Source organism: Aplidium turbinatum, chromosome 4, assembly GCF_918807975.1.
Source record: "Aplidium turbinatum chromosome 4, kaAplTurb1.1, whole genome shotgun sequence".
NCBI classification, from domain to species: domain Eukaryota; kingdom Metazoa; phylum Chordata; class Ascidiacea; order Aplousobranchia; family Polyclinidae; genus Aplidium; species Aplidium turbinatum.
This window is the reverse complement of record NC_137475.1, coordinates 28,388,933-28,411,905: the sequence shown is the minus strand read 5'-3', so window position 1 is coordinate 28,411,905 and position 22,973 is coordinate 28,388,933. Positions and strand designations below refer to the sequence as shown.

At 40.3% G+C, this 22,973-nt stretch overlaps 1 long non-coding RNA gene across 2 annotated transcripts; it reads left to right on the top strand.

The window, feature by feature from the left end:
* Positions 1-250: 250 nt before the first annotated feature.
* On the top strand, positions 251-9,738 carry LOC145769301 (uncharacterized). Of its 2 annotated transcripts, none has more exons than XR_014289003.1 (4): positions 251-293; positions 4,778-4,965; positions 5,189-5,307; positions 9,613-9,738. It is a non-coding gene; the product is annotated as an uncharacterized LOC145769301 (long non-coding RNA). The 2 variants fall into 2 exon arrangements; XR_014289002.1 differs by lacking the exon at positions 251-293 and adding an exon at positions 1,673-4,161.
* Positions 9,739-22,973: the final 13,235 nt, after the last annotated feature.

Sequence of the window (22,973 nt, the reverse complement as noted above, 5' to 3'; positions counted from 1 at the left end):
AAGAAAAGCGTCACTGACTCGACTTCAGAACTGTTGAATACCAAAACAAGCCTTTGAGCAAAGAGTTAAGATGTGTGTTAGTTTCAAACAGTTATCGACAAGGAAAAAAACTCCACTACGCCTACTATCACTGTCGCCTACATTCAATCAAGCTCTGCTTGAGCAGCTGAATAACAAACGGTTTTTCTCTTTTTCGTATGAAATAACAAGGCTCCTGTTTATTTGCAATTGTTTAGTATGGTAAGCTCTCCTTTATGAACGAAGAAACTGCAAGATCAAGGTTCAACTTTCAGGTACTTTACTTGAGCAGCTTATTTCAAGAACAACTCTCCATTCAGCGGCACCTAGTGGATGGAATTATTTACAGATTATTATTATTTACAGTTGTTTCTCTGGGCAAGAAACTTTACGATAATTGCCTCTACCCAGTGATCGATTTCGAGCATGGGCTATATCCAAGGGGGGGTGAGGGGGGTGATCACCCCCCCACTAATTGGAGTGGGGGGGTGATCAATGCAAAATCACCCCCCCCACTCATTTGGCTTTGAAAAGGTTTTGTGATATTTTATTGATCAAATTTTGAAAAATATATTTTCGCTGTTAGCACATTTTGAATTTTTTATTAATATGAACATATATTTCATTTCAATATGATTTTTTGGTTTGGCAACCCTGAACTACGAGCCAGGCGTTTACACTGTGTTCTTAGTTTGCTTGGCAGCCACTTTAACAAGAAAATATTCTGCCACTGCAAATGACTAGAATGACACCGCCAACCAATCAGAACATGTTATAAGAGGCTACCGTCCAATTGTAACCTTTCTCGCACTTAGCCAGAGAGTTAATCTTTGTTTTGAACTTTATTTGGTAATTACAGAAGAAAAAAGAGCAATAGCAGTTGTGAGAATCGAACCCACGTCAATGATATGACTACTTTCTAACCCTAACCCCTAAACAGCCAACCAGCTGCCAACTTAGTCGGCAGCAGTGGCCGAGTGGTTAGCGCGTTGGGCTCGCAGTCGAGAGCCTGAATGTTCGACTCCACCCACCCGCACTTGCTGTTGTTTCTCTGGGGAAGAAATTTCACTATGAGTATAATTGCCTCTACTCAGTGATCGATTTCGAGTAATGGGTAGTACCAAATTTAAGTCATAAGTAGAGTAGACAACCGGAAACAGACATTGCCGTCGGCTGCAGCGTGGGTCAGGTGTACGTCAGAAGGCGTACACCGATGCATAGCGTTCAAGTCCGCTTTCTCGCAATGCAGGGTAAAAATATGAAAAACAAATAAACAAACAAAAAAACAGCTGATAGAAAATCCAGCACTTAGTTTGCTTTGTATCATCTTCTTTTCGCCCTTTTTCACGTCACGGAAAACGTAGTTTATGATTGGTTCGAGTTTTCATTTGCAGTGCCAGAAATATTTCTTGTTAAGTGACTACCAGTTTGCTTACCCAAAAATGCCCTTTCCGAAACATACTTTGTGAAACGACTTGGAAACCCTATGCTTCGATCAGAAAGAAGCTGATGCTGCAATGGGGGGTCTGGGGGGCGCAGCCCCCCAGAAGTTGAAATGACTACCCAGCAAACATTGATTGCTGGGCCAGCGTCGGCTATATGCTGGGTATGTTGGCACAAGGCTGGCAATTTTGTCCAACATTTTGCCAACATTGCCAACATTACGCCAACAATTTCAATACTTCTTATTATGCGTTCAAAAAGGTCTTAAAGATTTTGTTTCAGGTTTATTTGTTTTAAACTGTAAAAATACTAACACAAACCTCTTTTCATGTGGTATTGCTTCAAAACACAGTTGTGTGATTGGCTGACATCGGTCAGAAGCATTGCCAGCGTTGTGCCAATTCATAACAATTTCGGGGTTTTCTTCAAAATTATGCAAATGTATACCATCATTTTGCTACAATTTTACATTTTAATAATAGGCTATCAATGCTGTTATTATTTTCTGATACCGTACAAGTATACTATGAATACTTAAGACCAGCGTTGGTCAGAAGGGTAGCCAACAGTTTGCCAACAAAGTAGTTTCATTTTAGTTTGTTTATGCCAAACTGAGCAGAGGTCTAGAAAAAGGCTGGAGCAACAGAAACGCGAACGTGATTCCGTGCTTGATACTGAAACAGTTTAAGTTTCCATTTGCCCTACACGTTTCCACAAAATAAACAATTGCAATGTCGCCTATATGCTGGATGTGAGGGCACAAGATTGGCAATTATGTCCAACATGTTGCCAACAATACGCCATCAATTTCAATAACTTATTTCTTATCATGCGTTCAAAAAGGTCTCAAAGATTTTATTTCAGGTTTATTTGTTTTAATCTGTAAAATTACTAACACAAACCTCTTTTCATGTGGTATTGCTTCAAAACACAGTTGTGTGGTTGGCTAACATCGGTCAGAAGCATTGCCAGCGTTGTGCCAATTCATAACAATTTCGGTGTTTTCTTTAAAATTATGCAAATGTATACCATGATTTTGCTACAATTTTACATTTTTATAATAGGCTATCAATGCTGTTATTATTTTCTGATACCGTACAAGTATACTATGAATATTTAAGACCAGCGTTGGTCAGAAGTGTAGCCAACAGTTTGCCAAGTTTGTTTATGCCAAACGGAGCAGAGGTCTAGAAAAAGGTAGGAGCAACAAAACGCGAACGCGATAACGTGCTTGATACCGAACCAGTTTAAAGTTTCCATTCGCCCTACGCGTTTCTACAAAATAAACAATTGCAACGTTGGCTACTTTATTTCAGCTTCACTGGATTTATTCTTTGAAAATATTAATAGCCAACAATAAAATGACTCTTTAACTAAATGACTCATGTGGTTTAGTGGAAAAACACAGTTTCTTTCGCATACCGTATTCTTGTACCAACAACGCCATGATAAAAATCGTTTGTTCATATTCAATTGCTTCAGATAATTTAGTGCAATAAATGTCTTGTGATTCAGAGAACACTTCCAGAAAGTTTAGGCTTTGGCGCCTGCAATACCCAACTAGCATAATCCGTTCTTTTTACATTGATTCAACGTCTGCAGACGTTGGTAAGGTAACTAACAAGCGATAAACTTAAAAACGTGGTTGCTAATTCAAGTTGCCAGGTCTTCATTTTTTTCTTGTGTTCTACAAAAGCTTTTTTAATTTTCAAGTTTAACTATACTAAAATGTTTTGTAATATTTTTGAAAACATTTTTTCAGGACTAACCTCAAAATTTGCGTGCAGTTCAAGAAAATTTAAAACAACTTGTAAGCTTAATCGAATTCACTTGTTGATGTTTAGTAGCACTCGACACAGCAGCATGATTGTGGTGATCATGTAATCATTGAGTTGCGGCTGCACTGCCGCCGCGCTGCTGACCTGTCTGCAGACGCTGAATCAATGTAAAAAAAATCGATTGATGCAGTATCACTGATGCAGTATTGATGCAGATTTTGTTCTGAGAGCAGTCTCGCTCACTGTCTGATTTTGACCACGTGGGTGAGATTCTCGTGTCGCCAACAAAGGGGCGTCTTTACTTTAAATGTAGCAAAGCTTGCACAATAGGCCAGCTTCAGGAGCAGTCATGTTGCGTCGAAATCTCTCCTCAATTTCTTGAAGCGAGATTTCACAAAACGATCGCTACTTTTACTTTCAACGATGCGGCGAATCGTTTTTTCTCCTCTCGCGGTGCATAGAACAATACTGCAGGCACAATAATTGTTGTGAAAACTCCATTATGACGTCACTACTTAAACTTTGACTGGGCAATATGACGCGTTGAAGTGAAAGAGGCAACAAAGCTTTAGAATGCGGCGATGTGTTATATCAACGTGAGGAGATGCAATTTAGCAGAAGAACTTGGTTTTTTTATGAAGGAAGACAAAGGCCATGACGTAATCCTTTGCTAAAGGGATTATGACGTCACTCGATTCACTTCGACTGTTCAATCATGGCGGTTGTGCTCAATACACAATTACGTGGAGAGCCGAAAGCACAATGCTTATGTGAACAGCGCTAAGAGGAATTTTCGCTTCTTGCATCGAAAATATAAAAAATCGAATTCAATTGAGATAGGCCTATTACGGCCGAAAGAAGTTTTAGAAATGATCAAAATGAAACTATAGGAATGACTTACGACAATGTTTATGAAAACCTGGTAAGTGAATGTCTTTTATTCATTGAACCTGAAATAATTGTGTAAAGTCGTTTTTGTCACTAGGCTACGTTTACACAATTTAAAGAAAGTTATAAAACTCAATTTAGAGAAAGTTATAAAACTCAATGACCAATGGAAAACTTTCATATGAAATATTCTCGTGACAAATTTAGTGCCAGTGTTTCTAGATGAGTGCTAAGAAGATGTCAGCAAAGTAGCAGAGCTTGTGATGTCCCACAACATGTGTAGGGTTCTGCTCAATCTTTGATTTTGCTGCTCCGGCAGTGTTTGCCTGACTGCTTGAATGTGTTTGTATTTTTATGTCGTGTGGATAGGTCTGTGATGGTTGTAGAGTATTTGCAAATGTAGCTTTCATTGCCGTCAACTGAATAATAATAATAATAACATGTTTTATTCTGCGCCCATTTCGACAACACAGCCTACAGTAGCCTACACTGCGACCTACATACGCAACAAAACAGACGACTGGAATCCCGAAATAAACTTTAAACGTTGGCTGTCATTTGTAACAGTCGAAAATGTCTGTAACAAGTGCTGAAGCTTTTTAATATGATGGATGAAACCTCTGTCATTACATTCGATTTACATTTTGCAGATAGCAAATTTAAGTCAAGCTGTTGGCAAAAATGCAAGCGATTGTATCAGTGGACTTATTACCAACTATTATTATCGAACACAACACAGTTCAAAGCATGTCGAGAAAAAAGAAAGGAAAAAAAAACGTCGTGAAGTCTAAGCACTCGTTTGATTGTTTAAAAAAGAATCTGAAAAAGATTGTTCTTGGTGAGTACGGATAAATGTTTTTACTACGACTAAATGATTATGTCATAACTATGCCATTTTGTTCTTTTGATTAATGTGATGTAATTGTGAAGAGTATTGAGTAATGTATGAAAATGTTTTAGTGGTGTATTCGCATTGATGTGAACAACGAACATGGTGGTTAGTAGGCTATGTCGGCATTTATATACTGATTTAACACTTCTTTTTTTACTTTCATGATTAGACATGGTGATGGCGCACGACAAAGCTGCTGCCGTGCAGCAAATTGATGAAGAGTTTCAGAGTGATTTCGAAATTGGAAGGACAGGCAAGGTGGCTGAAAACGGCAAAAACTAACTTTTGGTGAGCTTGTTATATGTTTGAAAGACAACAGCGCATGTGTTGCTTTAGTTGTTGAATAGGGTGGGCCGTTTTTGACTTTTTTTCGAAATTCAAAAACGGCTAGTCATAAAAAGTGGCACATGCATGAAAAAATTACGTGTGCAAAATTTCATCAGTTTGGGGGTGCATCTTCTGCCCCCGCAGGGGGGTCAAACTTTCAATTTTTAGAAAAAAAATAGGAAATTTCACTTTCCATTTTAACATAATTTTTTTTATAATTTTTCTACTGGCTAGTTATAAATTGTAAGTGGGATGTACCCAGAACTTTCCTATGTAAAGGCATGTTCGAAGCTTAAGGTTTACTGCCCCCGCATCGACGACAAAAATGCTGAATTTTCACCAATTTGAGATGCTATTTTGTCATTGCTCAATAAACAAACTTGTCGCAAAAGGGCGAGATGGTGTTAACGCTGTACGCTCATTTATGTTCTGTCCACTACCTTTCCAGGATGATATGAACTGACAAACTATAAGACGTAATCTTGCTTAAATTAAAAGCAACAGTAGGCTACGTTTGATCAGTTGCGGCTATAAAACGCAATCCTATAATTTACTTCAGAATAAAAGCAATATGATCTGCAGGTTCCGTAAATGAAATGTACTGTACAGTTCCACGTGAATTGTTATCATGATTTTGTTTACACAAATTTGTCATTTACAAACCATTAAACGTTCACTTGATAGGCTACTACAGAACCACATGCAAGAGTAAACTTTGTTTGACAGCAATGTAACGATAAAAAAGAACTTGTGTTAACAAAAAAAAAACGAAATTGTGTCAAAAATACAACAAACAACAAGGTCTTTTAGCCAGTTCCCCAGATTTTGCTCAAATTTAGTTCTGGCTGAAGTCTAATGAATCATAAAATCTTGTTTTGACTGGAACCTAGGATTTTTTTTCCTTGATTGTAATATTGCTTTAATGTAGGCTACCCATCTCTTTCAACGCTATCCACCACACGTGATGAGCATCTGTTGTGTGTGGCAGAGAAAACGTAGAAAACAACTGCTGTGAAGGCATCTTTGTTTTGATGTGCTCTTTTATCACATTGCTGTCAACACCACACATCGCTGGGGGGGGTTCCGTAACTGGAATATTTTGCCAGTCTATCATCTCAAAGTAACGTTCGGAACTGAACTGCAATATTGACAGGGTGAATTTTTGCTGACGAGTGCTGTGAGGTGATAATATTCTTAAATTGAAAATTCTTCTCCATCCTAGTTTCCTTACATACTCTTTGGTATAACATATGATTGCAATCAAAATGTTTTCAGGATGGGCATAAAACATATTCCTCTATATTACTTTGTTGAGGATATTGCGAGATTTATTCGATAGCTTCTGAGCAGAGTGTAGAATTTTAAAGAAATGTTTTTGGCCATTAGTGAAATTGCTTTTCTTTATAATGGCAAATCATACTGGAATATAAACATTCATAATATAGTCCACACGTTCTACTAATACAGCTGACGCGTTAGATGCAACATATAAACGTAGAATTCTATTGGCTGTGTTTAACCATCTTGAGTGGTTCATCATACCTGGACTCCTATAAGCGAAATGAATTGATATATCTCCAATTTTCACTGTTCTGTGCAATGCATGTGTAGAAGATATTTTTGGTCAGTGCTGAGGTCATTTTCATCAATTTCAATCTCTGGTGCCGGAACTGCTTTATATTTTACAACATCTGGTTGTGTGACAGTGGCTAGCTGCTTTATAATGTTGGGCCCAGTGAAGCTATCAGGTCTGCTAGTATTGCCATATCTTTTATAAGATGCCTAATTAGGCAATTCATTACTATGGAGTAGGCATATTAACCATTAAAGTGGCTTTTGGAAATGATCTTCCAGGAGCTTTATCACGACGCCTTTTTGATCTGTGTTTATTGCGGTTCCATCGCATCCAATTGCCATTACATTATCGTAGCTAATTTTATTGGATCCAAGATATTCAAGAATCCCGGTAGCTATTGACACATTAGATCAGTTGGCTACAGTAAAATGACCATTGAAATGAGAACTTGGCTCCTCAAGTAAAGTATTGTGCTCTTCAACTGCGAAATGTTTTCGAAGTCGCCCAGCAATTTCATTTTGTTTGATGATTTAATCTTTTCGGCCATCAAAATATATGCTTTGCAAATTTATGCTCATGATAGGCCTACTTTCCATTTGAGTTGTAAACCTCATTTTTTTCCTCGCTCTGCTCACTTTGCTTTTATCTATGACTGATTGAGATTCGCTATCCGTTACAACTCCCGCATTTTGTAGAAATGATGAAGCAATAAGTGCTGCAGACCTATCGGAAATACTAGTACGATCGCATGATTCAGCAAATACTACTAAACTGGAAGTAACCTTGCTTTTTCTGGGGTTTTCCAAGGCAAAACTGGGTTGATAATCAAAATCTTCGCAGTGTTCTTCATTGGATGACAAAGTTTCTGAGCTTGCATAAGAAGTTAAAGGTGTTTTAACCAAAGCGCTACTTGTGCCTGCTCCTGGGTCTTCACGTAAAGAACGGAATTGTTCTGATCTCGCGACTCTCCTCAGAAAACGTTTAAAATTAGATTTTGTGGCCGATTTATCATGTTTATCAATCACCATTATGCGAGTTGTTCTTTGATCAAGAAGGAACTGTTGTTCTGTAACAGGGACACGATTTTCCTGCGGGCAAGTACATTGCAGAAAATTGGAGCACTCAGGCTACAACAACCGATTTCAAATATTTTTGCTTTGCAGATTCATTCATTTGGTCCAAATTTTGCTGAAATTTAGGCCCACCTCTAAAATTTGACTTCAAAACGTTATTCATTTTTTTGTATCGCTTTATCATAAATATGTACTGATGTTCGTACCTCATTCGTATCATCCTGCAAAGTTAATGGACAAAACATAAATGAGCGTACAGCGTTAACACCATCTCGCCCTTTTGTGACAAGTTTGTTTATTGAGCAATGACAAAATAGCATCTCAAATGGGTGAAAATTCAGCATTTTGGTCGTCGATGCGGGGGCAGTAAACCTTAAGCTTCGAACATGCCTTTACATAGGAAAGTTCTGGGTACATCCCACTTACAATTTATAACTAGCCAGTAGAAAAATTATAAAAAAAATTATGTTAAAACGGAAAGTGAAATTTCCCATTTTTTTTCAAAAAATTGAAAGTTTGACCCCCCTGCGGGGGCAGAAGATGCACCCCCAAACTGATGAAATTTTGCACACGTAATTTTTTCATGCATGTGCCACTTTTTATGACTAGCCGTTTTTGAATTTCGAAAAAAAGTCAAAAACGGCCCACCCTATTGTTGAATAACTACTGTACACGCAATTAGAATGTATTGGAACTTGATTATTGCTCTGCGTGGCGCAGAATCGAATGATAAGTTTTTTGTCACGCACGTTGGAGAGAGGGATATTACATTGATATTGCAGATTGTCAATTAACTTCGTAGTATCCTGAACGACAACTGATCAAAATCCTACACAGTGGCGTAGCCAGAAAAATGTTTTGGGGGGGCCAAATATTTGATGAATTGAAGAGAACAACAAAGTGTTTGATTTAAAGCCATCGCCACTTGATGTGCAGTGGCGTATCCTGGTGGGTTGAAGCAATAAAACTGGTAGCGGGGTTAGAGCGTGCCGAAGGCACGCGTATTCTAAGGGGGTCCGGGGGCATACTCCCCCGAAAAATTTTTGAAAAATTACACTCAAATAATGGATTATAGCGCTTTCTGAAAACACTTTTAGGGTAATATTTGTATGAAATTTATTAGCAGATAAACAGCTATTAACTTATTAAAGATAGCTCTTACACACGAACTGGCAAAAACTGCGGCTAAATTAGAGAACACCAAAAACACAGCTAAACAAAAACTCAATAACTACACAAAAGCCCAACAGAGTAAGCCATTCTGAAATTGCTTCCACAAATTAGTTCAAAGAAATGTAAATCGCGTAAATTTTGGGCGATTTACGATTTGGAAAATTTATTGGTGTCTTTCTGTGTGTCTTTCTGTAATTTCTGTTTCTTGTGTTTTTCTGTCTTTCTGTAAAACAAGTCCTTGGGGGTGTTAATAGCCAGATGTCTTGGAAAACGATATAAATTTCTACAAACTTTATTGCATTTTCAACAAAGGGCTCAACTTCGAAATCCAAAGTTTGAAAATTTGGGGGGGCATGGCCCCTTTTGCCCCCCTGGCTACGCCTATGATTCCTACACTGTTGCCAAACAGCCCTCTTGAATTAAATATTTTTGTTTCATTCGCAGGAATTCACAATGATAAAGATACACAAGAAAAAGCTGCTGATGTGCAATGAATCTCCATCTATCAATACGATTTGATGTGGCTTGTTTCTAATAAATGTGAAAATATACGAAGCTCGGCTGTTACTTTGCTTTGTCACAAAGGGAGAAGTGTTGCTTATAAATCCGTGTTGCTGCTGTTCTTTCGCCCAAGGATTAGCTAGGTTCAACAATAAACTTTTGGTGATGAGCGAGGTTCAAGTACAGAGACGTTTGGCAAATGTAGATGCCAATGCTGTTCAGATGTTTTATGCACCAGCTTGCTTCGCATGGCCAACCTTGGTCAAAGCGCGGGCATCACAATAGTCAATAGATCAGATGAAGCAAAATGGTGCATAAAAGTCAACCAGAATTTAGGCGCCAGATGAAGCAAAATGGTGCACAAGCCATCTTGCCAACGTTGGCCAGATACAGAAGCCAACGTTGGCTAGATGCAGAAGTCGTCGTTGGCTAGATGCAGACGCCAACGGTGGCAAGATGCATACGCCAACGCTGGCCAGATGCATCCAAATGGTGCATAAAACATTTTGCCAACGTTGGTAAGATGCAGAAGCCAATGTTGGCTAGATGCAGAAGCCAACGTTGGCAAGATGCAGAAGCCAGCGTTGGCAAGATGCAGACGCCAACGCTGGCCAGATGCATCCAAATGGTGCATAAAACATTTTGCCACCGTTGGCAAGATGCAGAAGCCAATGTTGGCAAGATGCAGAAGCCAGCGTTGGCAAAATGCATAATCCAATGTTGGCAAGATGCAGAAACCAACGGTGGCAAGATGCAGACGCCAACGCTGGCCAGATGTATCCAAATGGTGCATAAAACATATTGCCAATGTTGGCGTCTGCATCTTGCCAATGTTGCGGCCAACTTCTTGCCAATGTTGCCCCAACAATCAATGTTTACTGGGTATGACGATTTTAGCCCACTGTCCAAAAATCACCCCCCCCGAATTCTAAAAGTGGATAGAGCCCCTGATTTCGAGTAATGGATAGTACCAAATTTAAGTCATAAGCAGAGTAGACAACCGGAAACAGACATTGCCGTCGGCTGCAGCGTGGGTCAGGTGTAAGTCGGAAGGCGTACACCGATGCATAGCGCTCAAGTCCGCTTTCCCGCAATGCAGGATAAAGATATGAAAAACAAACAAACAAGACAAGAGTACTTTAACAATAAGCTGAAACTTGACTGCCAATCTCAGTGACTGGGCTTGTGGCAGTGGTTAGTAGTCTAGGGCCCTAGGCCTATACGAAACTGCCAGGTTAAAGATTCTAAAGAGGCTTCTCAGTCCAAAAATTTTCACAATTAATCATCATCATTCATGAAGATCAGGCCCCCTGTACCATTCTTTCTCACAACGTGCAACAGGCCATGATTAGGCCTACATTTTTGCAATTCTCCACTATTCACAATGTATCACTCCCGGTTGTATTTAGCACTACGCAACAATTCAGAACAAAAGCGAAGTCAGTTTCTGTCAGCAAGCAGTTAGATCCAGCAGAGGCAAGTAGATCGTGACCCAAAGGGACCCAAAACGTTACCCAATTGCTTGAGCAGTCACGATGTGCCTAACTGTGGACGTCGCTATAATCTCATTTGGACAGGAAGCCAAAAATCGCCGTGCAAGATGAGGCTTAAAGGCATACTAAATGAAATTTTCAAACGGGAATTAAGCATTAAAATGCGTAAACTAAACATTCAAGAATACATTTCCGAAAAAATTACCGAAAAAAATTTGTTTTCAATAGCACTGGCAAGGCCCAAAGTTCAATGTTTCATTTATTTTTAATTTTTTTCAAAATGATCAAAAAGTGCAAACACTGCTCGAGAATACGTCACTATCGACAGCAATAACAAAAGGCACGTTAACACTAACATCCGATCTGATGTTTTGAGCAAACTGTCTGATATTTTGATGTTGAAACCTGATGTTTTGATGTACATACATACAGTAGCCTACATAGCCTACAGTTAAATCGCCCGAAGTAACAACTATTGCGCGATCAGCTAATTGCTAGTCCATAGTGACGTAGACTGTACAGTCGCACGCTTCGCTGCTCAAGCCCATTCTCGTTTTGAAAGCTCTGACAAAAGCACGCGCGGAATGCTGATCAGACCGCAATGGGGCAAAATTTTATTGAAAATCGTTTTATGGTAGCATGTTAAACACAAAGAACGTGTATAATCACCAAGTCAGGTTTTTTCTTTAGTATCCCTTTAATGACTGAGCTTCACCGTGGGCGGCAGCTTTTGGCTCTCTATAAATTCTACCCATATGCTATTATATAGCGACGTCCACGGCCTAACCATAGTTCCTTCCATGTCACATTGTTTGTTTCATCATTCATCAGAGACGGCCAGGAGGGGTTGTACAGCATGCTCTTCGGTCCTTGTCGTTACGTTGCAGGCACCTTCAAAATGGTTGCGTGCAGCCTTCCAATTGGACATCAGCAATTGCTGTGTTAACCACCAAAATGATTAAGCAACCTATAATGTATTACGTCGGCAAAAGTGCCAAAAATTCTACCACGTGGGCAGTTGACTTTTTAGAACGCACCCAAAGCAATTGTAGAACGCGGAAAAAATCGGATAGCCTATTTAAATTTCCGTGCTTTATTGTGAAGCAGAAGCAACGACACAAACATTTGAGCCAATTTGAGCAAGTAAAAGTTAATAAGTAAAAGTAAAGTAGCCTGATAGAGGAAGGCGGAAAAAACGGACCTCAGTTTTTTTTTTCGAAAACGAAAAATGCAAGCACCACTCTTACTGTATTTTCCTAAACCACGATAAACGTCAAGAAAACGTTTCTGTCAAAACACGAGGCTGTGTTTCGACAGAAACGAGAGCCAGAAAGCCAGTAGGAGTATTTACAAACTTACTATTTTGCTAATAAATCCACACACATTGGCCTATCATTGCAGGGCAATGAAATATTAGTATGTTTGATGTATGCAATGCTGAGATAGGATTCTTTTAAGGAATTTTTCAGTTGCTTGTTTGCTAAATCAATTGCACAGGAAGACCTCTTCATTAGGCTCATAAGCAGTTGGAGTTTTAAGCTTATTAGTTTAGAAATTTTCTAAAACTGTGTTTCATGCGAAACACAGGTTACTGTTGGGGCAAACCGCACCCCCAAGCGGGGCAGCAAAAACCACCAAGAACCATGCGGAAACGGACCAATAAATTCTGTTGATTTGTTAAACGTTCTGGTGATTCGGCCAAGGAGGGTTTTAACAGTAGCCTAAACATACTTCCATTGCCTTCTGCTAAGTTTAGACAAGGAAGACTAAAGCACAATAGGAACTTTCAACAAGCTTTTCCGTAAAAAATTGTTGTTGGGAGACTAAAAAAAATACCAAGTTAAAACTCGGTGATGGTGCTTGCTTTGTGGACATTTCTACCAAGATCGCCCCAAAATGGATAAGATTCAGTGCAGCAAACGTGAAAGCTGATATCACTGGGAAAATGTTCTGACTACGGCTTGGGGACTTTGTGTGCGACTTGAAATGTGTCCCTAATTTAAAACGGTTAAAAAATGCTTTGCTTGCTGCAGTTCTCATTTGACACAAAAGTTTATTAAGCTCATCTCTTTGGGCTAGAGTAGAGTTGATTGTGTATGTAGCCTAAGTTTTCCTCTTGAACTTTAATCTGTCGATATTGTGGAACCCTCATAAATCTAGTAGCCCAGGATACCGTGCGTTATTGAAGAAGTTCTGATAAACAAAGGGGCGGTATTTTAGGTAAAAATTTAGGCCTATAGGTGGCAGAAAGTGATGCTAAGCGCTGATAGTGAGCAATGGATCTTCTCACTTGGTTTGAATCTTATCCTCGGACTTAAAAAGATTATTCCTTGCAGTTTCGCATTCTTGTAAAGCAGTGGTTCCCAACATGGGGTTCGCGGACCCCTTAGAGTCCGTGAGAAAGCATTTGGGGGTCCATGACTACCTTGATAAATTTTGAAAAAAAAAACAACTTTGTTCTATATGCACGGATGGAGCACCAGCTATGCTCCGGAACAAATCCGGATTTGCTGCTTTAGTAAAAAACGAAGCTCCTCGCGTGGTTGTTACCCAATACCCATTGCTTCTTGCACAGGTAGGCTACGCCTTAGCAGCAAAAACTTTACTAGCAAGTCTCAAAGAAATTCTGACGAATTGCGTAAAATTTGTTAATTTCATCAAAAGCACAGCTGTAAACCACCGTACTTTTAAAGCGCTCTGTCAAGAAGTAGGGTCAGATGACGGAGTAGGCTACTTTTGTATCATTTTGAGGTGCGTTGGTTATCTAGAGAAGTTTTAAAACGACTGCAGCAGCTAAAAAATGAGGTATCAACTCTTTTGAAAGCAAAAGGAAGTCCCCTCTCAAAATTGTTTGAGAGTAAAAGTTTTCTATACGGCATGGCCTACTTAGCCGATATTTTCGGTCATATTAACAATGTTAATCGTGGCATTCAAGGACCAGGTGTGACAATAATTGATGCAGCTGAAAAACTGAAAGTGTTTTTAGCCAAGTTGTCGGTTTGGAAACGCAGATTGGAAGCAGGTAATTACGCTAATTTTCCAAGGTTAGAAGATCTTGATGGATGAAACTCAAAGAGAATGTACTCTTTTGATCTCTATGAGAAAAAAAATTTGAGCACACTTGAAACCCTGCAAATCTCATTTCAACATTATTTTAATTTAGAACACCTGCCGAACGAAGTTGAAACATGGATTCGAAATCCTTTTCTTTTTGACTTGAACAACATTAGCGATGACGATCTCAGTAAAGATGACCTAATTGATTTAAGATCAAAAGAGTTATTACGCATTGAGTTTCATTCAAAAACTGTGGAAGAATTTTGGTGCTCACAACTGCAAATTAACGTAGTGTTACGGCCAATCTCTGTACAAATCAAACGTCATATAAAACCGTTCAAGTCTACTGAATATTACGTCATGGAAGTTGCTAGAAAATGTGCCAAAATTGCACCATCGTTCATAGACTTGTGTCAAACTTGTTAGGACTTGTTTGGGCCTGTTTAAACAGGAAATATTACATCAGCTTTAAACACCTGTTGGAATGACTTCATAATTGTCTTTCATTATTGCGTCACAGTACTGCATACGTGAATTTGAGATATTGCTATCTATTCTGGTCATTCGTAAAATGATTGTTTGAAAGTTGGCCGCACATTTAACTGTTGGCTTAGTGCTTGCTAGCTGGACAAAGGTTCCGTCTTTTATCCAATTAATCTGTATTGTAGTGACAGTTTTTTTTAGAGGTGTAGGCGTTACACCTATTTTCGATAGCCTCGGGCTAATTTTACTGGAATACACTGTTTGAATAGACGTTTCGAAAGTGTGTTTATTTTTGGGTCATTGCATGCAGACGAACGGATTTGGGAATCTTACGTTACAATTTTCCCACGAAGAGATTATGGTTTACCGCTGTGACCATAAAAAATAAAAGACGAGTTCTTGTCAGTTGGTAGGTCAAGAAGAAATTAAAACAAAAAAAATAAAAGACGATTCTCTGTCTAGTGTTTGGCACAGAAGCACTTAGAAGTAAAAAATAAAAGACGAGTTCTTGTTAGCTGGTAGGCCAAGAAGCACTTAGAAGCAAAAAAATAAAAGACGAGTTCTTGTCAGTTGGTAGGCCAAGAAGCACTAGAAGCATAAAAAAATAAAAGACGATTCTCTGTCTAGTGTTTGGCACAGAAGCACTTAGAAGCAAAGAAATAATAAAAGAAGATCTTATTGGTTGGTAGTCTAAAGAAGCAAAGAAAATTAAAGACATTTCTTCTCGGTAGGCAACTGAAGAACTTTAAGCTAAAAAGTAAAGACATTTCTTCTCAGTTTGGTACAGAAGAAAAATAACTTTGACATTTATTGGCAAGAAAGAAGATTAAAGGCAATCCATATGTGCTTGAAGATTCAAGTGGAAGAATCCAAGCAAGTTTTGTGGACGTTTGGACTTCACATACTCGTACAGCTACGGTATCGTGCATTTAAATTCTTTTTTGTATTTTTACGGTCTTTGCAGTTAAGTTTTTTATAACTACTGTAATTTTGTGTGTTTGTGTAACTTAATTTTTTAATTGTTAAATTTAGCCCTAACATTTAATATGTCTACACTCGGTGGCGACAAGGACTCGACCGCCGTAGACTCGACTGAGTTTAAGCCTGATGATGTTCTTTGCGGTCGGGCAGGCCATTCTGGGGAGGGACCCATTAACGATGAGGCTAAGTCAGTTCGAGAGGCCCGGCATCTTAGACGGGATATTTTGACTCAAATTGTGGAACTTTCTGTAGCCCTAGGTTCTTTGAGTGATAAGCAGGAACTGTTAATTTTTCGATCTAAGTTATCTACTTTAGAAGAGGAATTACGGCATTTCCATGCTCTTTTGACTAAAATCTTTAACTCTGCAATCTTGGCAGAACTTCGTGATAGGGTAGATCCCGAATTTAACTCGTTAAAAAATAACTTTGAACAAAAAGAAAGTGAGTTCTCAGATATGTTGGATGCTGACATACATCCTGAGGATAGCGCCTCAAATGTAAGCACTAGGATGTCTAGGACTTCGTCTCGGATAGTGGCACAAATTAACCTGCAGCTAAGACGAGAGGAGCTCCAGATCCAAGCTGAGGCCGAAGCAAGAGCTGCTGAGGCCATCGCGAGAGCTGAGGCCATTCGAGCTGAGGCTGCCGCGAGAGCTGAGGCCGAAGCGAGAGCGGCTGAGGTCACCGCGAGAGCTGCTGAGTTCGCACTCAAAGACGCTCAGTTGAGGGCTGAACAACGAAAAGAGGTAGTTTTAGCTGAATATCGATCAGAGGCGGGCTCCCGGCGTAGCTCTAGGAAGGGCTCTTCTAGGCATTCCAGAAGTGAACATCAATCACAGTTTAATTTACCTAACCTTTTCCAGACGCCTGTTCAATCTGTAAGTGGACCTGTACAATCCACATGTTTTCCAGCTGTTTCAGGAGGTCTCGGGGCCGCGGCTAAGGGTCTTCCGAAGGCTGTAGAGCCAAGGTCTGTAAATTACAACCGAACTCCTCCCCCAGAGCGTACAGGTCACGGGGCCGCCATTAGCAGTAATGCTTTGCCGCCTTCACAGTTTTCTGCGCCGCTAGTTTTTGATCGCCCAGCTACACGTAATTTGGGTGGTTGTGAGAGGCGTATCGCGTCTCCTGATTTTAACGTGTGTGAGGATCGTGATCGGGCTGTGCATGTGACTGAGCCCACTCAGCCCCTTAAGGGATATAGCTTGTCTTCTCCCGCTAAATCGAGTTCTCAACAGCAGGATTGCTTTTTTGAATACCAAAATAGTAGGACGTTCTTCGATAAGGCGGCCTTGATTGGTTACGATGGTAATAATATGCCATTTGTCTTCTTTAAAAATCGTGTTATGGCCTTGATGGCAGCTTCGCCCTTTAAGGGAACTCGTTTGACTTTGTTGCAAGCAGCTTGTGTTAGAACAGCTGCACAAACGATTGCTAATTTGGTTTCCGACACTCCTGGCTTGTCAGAGGAAGACAGGATAGAAATGTCGTTAGCTCGCTTGTCCCAACGTTTTGGAGTTCGTGGAGGTCTTTTCGCAGAACCAGAAATTAGAAAGTATCGCTATGGTAGCAAATTGACTTCGATCTCTTCCAGTGATTTGAAAGAGTTTAAAGATGAATTGTCGCAGTGTTTGCTTTACGCGAAAGCTTATGGTCAGCGTGATAAATTAGAAGGACGTTTTGTTTTGGATTTGGCTAAGCGACTCCCGTTTGACGCTAAGCAGCGTTATCTTGACTTTTTAGGTGATCAGTATGGTAGCACTGAGGAACCTACCTTTCAGAGTTTGTTTGAATTTGTAGTACGAGAGGAAACGCGCAAGTCGACTGATTTTAGCATTATGCTAATGGGCGATTCTGGTGAGTCGCAGCAATTTAAAAAGTTTGGCAAAGGAAAATTGCCTTCATGTCCGGTTAGGCAGACGTCGGTAAAACCCCATGATAATGTGATTTCAGGGAGTTCGCAGTACTCGACTGCTGTTGGCGCACCGCGCGGCGGTGTGGCCAGACGTAGTGACATACCGGCATGTTTTTGTTGTTCATCACGTGGTCAAGTTGAATATCATTTTTTGTCTAATTGTAAAGAATTTTTGCGCTTGACACCTAAAGGTCGGAGAGATGTCATTGTGAAAGCTGGAAAATGCTTGAACTGTTTGCGCCAGCATATGGTTAAGGACTGTAATCATGCAAACAACTGTCGTCAGTGTGGGCCTAACAACGATAGGAAACACTATTTTCTTCTGCATGATTTTTATGTGACGTCACGTGATTCTCTGGATTCGGTCGGTAAAGATGATGCTGGTGCCAGAGTTCCTGTGCGTAATGTTAAGATTGGAAATGTTAAAGCAGCCTTTAACCGCGTTACTGCTGCTCGTGTTTTGAATCCAATGACTGGCAAATCGAAGTTGGTGTATTGTCAGCATGATCCTGGTTCGCAGTTGACCTTTGTTTCGAGTGACTTGGTGTGCGAACTTGGTCTTAAACCGTATGATAAAGCGTCGTTTAAAATGGATACTCTGGCTGGTCAGAAACCTACTTGTGCTGAACTTGTTAAACTCAACATTCAGTCGTTAGAGACGAATGAACTGTTTTGTGATATAACTTCGGTGGTTAACCCAGCTTGGGCTGACGATGTTAAGACTTTACCACATAAGCAGGATTTAAGTAGTTTCCGTCATTTTCATGACGTGAATATGTTTCATTTGAATGATTGTAGTACTGTAGATGTACTGATTGGAAACGACAACGCTTATTTGATGTGGGCAAAAGAAGAACGTGTTGGTGAAAATCGCAGTGAACCGCATGCTTTACTCACTCCTCTCGGTTGGTTGGCTTGTGGTGGTAAGTCACCCTTAGTTGAAAGCGTTGCTAAAGTGTGCAGAGTGCAGACGTCTTCAGAGTCGGATGTCATCTCTGGCTTTCAGCGTAAAATTGAGTCTCGTGATATGGAAATAGCAGACCTGAATAAAGTCATTCAGGATTTGACTTTGCAAAATGAAACCTGTGAATTGTCTCGCAATGATATTTTGGCTAGAGAACTTGTCGAACCGAATATTGAGTTGAAAGATAGTCGATTTGAGATACCTGTTCCGTTGAAGGAAGATATTGATCTACCTAACAATTTTGTGTTGGCGTCAGATAGAGCTGCTGCTTTAAGAAAGAAAGCTTTAAAACAACCTGAACTTCGTGATTTCCTTACTGACACCATGAAAGATCTTAAATCTAATGGCTATATTGAGCGTGCGGGTGAAGCAGGAAATGTCAAGGGATTTAAATGGTATTTACCATACTTTGTGACGTCACAATTAAAAAAGCGTATTGTTTACGATGGCAAGTCTGAATTTCGAGGAACTTGTGTTAATGATGTAATGTTTTCGGGTCCTGACTTGTTAAACCCTCTGTTAGATGTCTTGGCTAGATTTCGGCTTGGTAGATTTGGTCTCATGGCTGATGTGACTAAATGCTTCTTTCAAATAAAGTTACCTGAGTCGCAAAGGGATTTGTTTCGTATATTGTGGTTTGAAGATGATGACCTTGAAAATGGTAGGATGGTACCATTTCGTTTTTGTGTACACCCTTGGGGAATAAAGAGTAGCCCGTATATCGCTTGCTTGGCTATAAAGAAAATGATCGAGCAGAATCCCAGCAGTGCTGGTGAATTGACTCTCTGCAATATTGCAAATAATATGTACATGGATGATTTTATATTTTCGGCTGATAGCTTAGAGGAAGCTCAGCAAATCACTCATGAATCAATTGCTTTGTTTGATAGCCGTGGGTTTAAACTTGTTAAGTGGAGTGCTAACAAGGAGGCTATGATTGTCTTGTCAAATTTGGATAATGAGATGCTTTCACCTTTGATTCGTGACATTGACTTTCAGACTGAAAATATGACTTTGCCATCAGCGAAGACATTGGGTTGTGTGTGGCAAACCGAGTCTGACGAGATGCGTATCGCATGTTCCTTAAAGCCCTTAGCTAAACACACGCGCCGAAGTATGCTCAGTCAGCTTGGACAAAATTTTGATCCGCTAGGCTTTGGAGCGCCATTTTTTCTAAAAGCACGCCTTATACTTCAGCAATTGGCGATAGACAAGTTTGATTGGGACACCGAGGTCCCTGATAGCTTTGTTAAAGAGTGGGAGTCGTGGCTTCGCTCTTTGGACCTGCTTAAGGATTTTTCGTTACCTAGATGGTATTTTGCAAACTCTGGTGTGTGCAGTCCGGATGATATTGTTTCATATCAATTGCATGGGTTTAGTGATGCTTCGAATCAAGCTTTCTCTTCTGTTGTTTACTTACGTAGACTGGTTAACGGAGTTCCGAGTGTGTCTTTCGTTCTGGGTAAATCTACCATTGTTGTAAAAAATCAGTTTTCTTGGCCGATAGCTAGGAAAGAGCTTGTTGCCGCTTTGAATACAGCAAGACTCGTGAAGCAGGCCTACGAGGCATTGAAGATGCCCGACTGCAGTAAGTATTTTTGGTGTGATTCTCGGACTGTGTTGCAGTGGGTTAAGAACCCTGATTTACGTTTGAATAAGTTTATTACGCGTCGAGTTGAGCATATTTTATTGTTATCTGGAGCCCAGGATTGGCGTTTTTGCCCTACCGATATGAACCCAGCTGATGTTGGCACAAGGCCAAATCTTATTACAAAGAAAGAGTTTCGAGAGTTGTGGTTAAATGGTTCTAGTCTTCTCTATCAGTGTGAAGAAATTCCATCTGTAGAAAACCCCACTCCAGTACCTGTCCATAGCCTATATCTTCGTGACGAAGAGGGGTCGCTTGACGTTGGACAGGGTGGCCTTCACAGATTGATCGAGGCCGCACCTTCTTTGTATGTTATGAAAAAGAGAATTGCTTATTTGGTTGCTTTTGTTGAATTTTTGTGCTGTAAAACGAAAAAGCGTAGCTTTATGAAGCCAAAACTGGACGCCTCTTATCTTAATAGAGCCTTAGACTTAACTGTGAAGTTTGTTCAGAAAAGCGTGTATGGCGATGTGTTACATTTAATGACCAAACGATCGCCGGATGCACTTGAGGAAGTGATAAAGCGGGGTAGTGTTGGCGCTTCGCAACGTGAGAAGGAACGCTTGAAAGGATTGCGTTCACTTAAAAAGTACAGACCTTGTGTAGATGATGCTGGTGTAATCCGCATTGAAGGGCGCTTAAGTAATTCTCCCGAGATTTCTCTAGAAGCAAAGCATCCGATTGTTTTGCCTTCGAAGCACCCCTTCACTAGGCTTGTTGTACTGTCGCATCATAATCGAAATGCGCACTGTGGAGTACAGCACACTTTGTTGTCTACGCGACAGAAGTTTTGGATCGCTAATGGTAATGCTTCCGTGAAGAGGTATCTCAATGATTGTGGTGTGTGTGCGATTGAGAAAGCTCGGCCTATAAGGCAGCTCATGTCTGATTTACCTTTGTCTCGCACAACTGCCCATAGGAAACCCTTTTTTGATTGCGGCTTGGACTATCTTGGACCATTGACCTTTGTTGAAGGTAGGAGTCACAAAAAAGCTTGGGGACTCTTATTCACATGTATGGCATCTCGCGCTATTCATGTTGAGCTGGTTACGTCATTGTCGCTGAGTGATTTTTTACTTGCCTTTACAAGGTTTACAGATTTACGTGGGCAGGTTAATGCTATCTATTCCGACAATGGAAGCACCTTTCAGGCAGCATCTAAGAAGTTACCCGAGTTGATAGAATCAGCTGAATTTCACAACGCCCTGAGACAGAGAGCGATAAACTGGGAATTTATACCTCCGTATGCTCCGGCGCAAGGTGGCGCCTGGGAGGCAATGGTTAAACAATTTAAAATCGCATTTTTTCACATTTTGGACTCTTCAAGTCGTAAGCCCAAATTTATTGAACTGCTTACGTACACCAGTAGTGCCGTTCGGATCGTGAACGAACGCCCTTTGGTACCTTTGAGTGACGACCCTAGGGATTTTACTGTCATCACCAGTGCCTCACTTTTGACCCCATACTTAGACCCATACTGTGCTGTTGGGCAACCACATGATCGTGACCAATTAAGAAGGGATTATCGGTTCAATTTGTCACTTTCTCAGCAGTTTTGGAGTAAATGGATCGATTTTTACTTGCCAGGTCTTCAGGGCCGGAAAAAATGGCTAAAAATGGCCGAGAATTTGAAGCCTGGTCAACTTGTAGTGGTAGGTTCTCTCCAAGACATTGGTAAACGTGGGAAGTATCAACTTGGGAGGGTGCATGAGGTAGTTCCACAAATTAGGAAAGGGAAGCCTGTGGTTCGTAGAGCCAAAGTTGCCGTCTGCAACTATGATGAGAGTACGGGGAAAGTGAAAGTAGACTACGTGTTGAGGGATATTTCGTGCCTCGCCCCCGTAAAGAACACCTAAGTGTTAGGGTTTGAGCCTGGTTTTGTCTGCGGTGGCCGATACTTGTCTGAGCCCGGAACAGTCGGTTATTATCGCAACTATTGTATATAGCGTCATTTTGCGTGTACCTAATACCTATGGTACCAATTTCATGTATCGTCGTGTTTATTCTTATTGCTGTTCATTCTTTGCATGCCCTTTGTATTTGCGTATTAACTTAAACGTGAGTGATTCAAAAAATTTGTGTATCGTGTGTTTTATTCATTGGCTCACGATTGTCCTTCAATTCTTTTTTAGTTATGCCATGTTAGACTGTCATAACTAGGGGCCGCTATGTTACGGCCAATCTCTGTACAAATCAAACGTCATATAAAACCGTTCAAGTCTACTGAATATTACGTCATGGAAGTTGCTAGAAAATGTGCCAAAATTGCACCATCGTTCATAGACTTGTGTCAAACTTGTTAGGACTTGTTTGGGCCTGTTTAAACAGGAAATATTACATCAGCTTTAAACACCTGTTGGAATGACTTCATAATTGTCTTTCATTATTGCGTCACAGTACTGCATACGTGAATTTGAGATATTGCTATCTATTCTGGTCATTCGTAAAATGATTGTTTGAAAGTTGGCCGCACATTTAACTGTTGGCTTAGTGCTTGCTAGCTGGACAAAGGTTCCGTCTTTTATCCAATTAATCTGTATTGTAGTGACAGTTTTTTTTAGAGGTGTAGGCGTTACACCTATTTTCGATAGCCTCGGGCTAATTTTACTGGAATACACTGTTTGAATAGACGTTTCGAAAGTGTGTTTATTTTTGGGTCATTGCATGCAGACGAACGGATTTGGGAATCTTACGTTACAATTTTCCCACGAAGAGATTATGGTTTACCGCTGTGACCACGTAGGCCTACCCATTCTTGGCAAA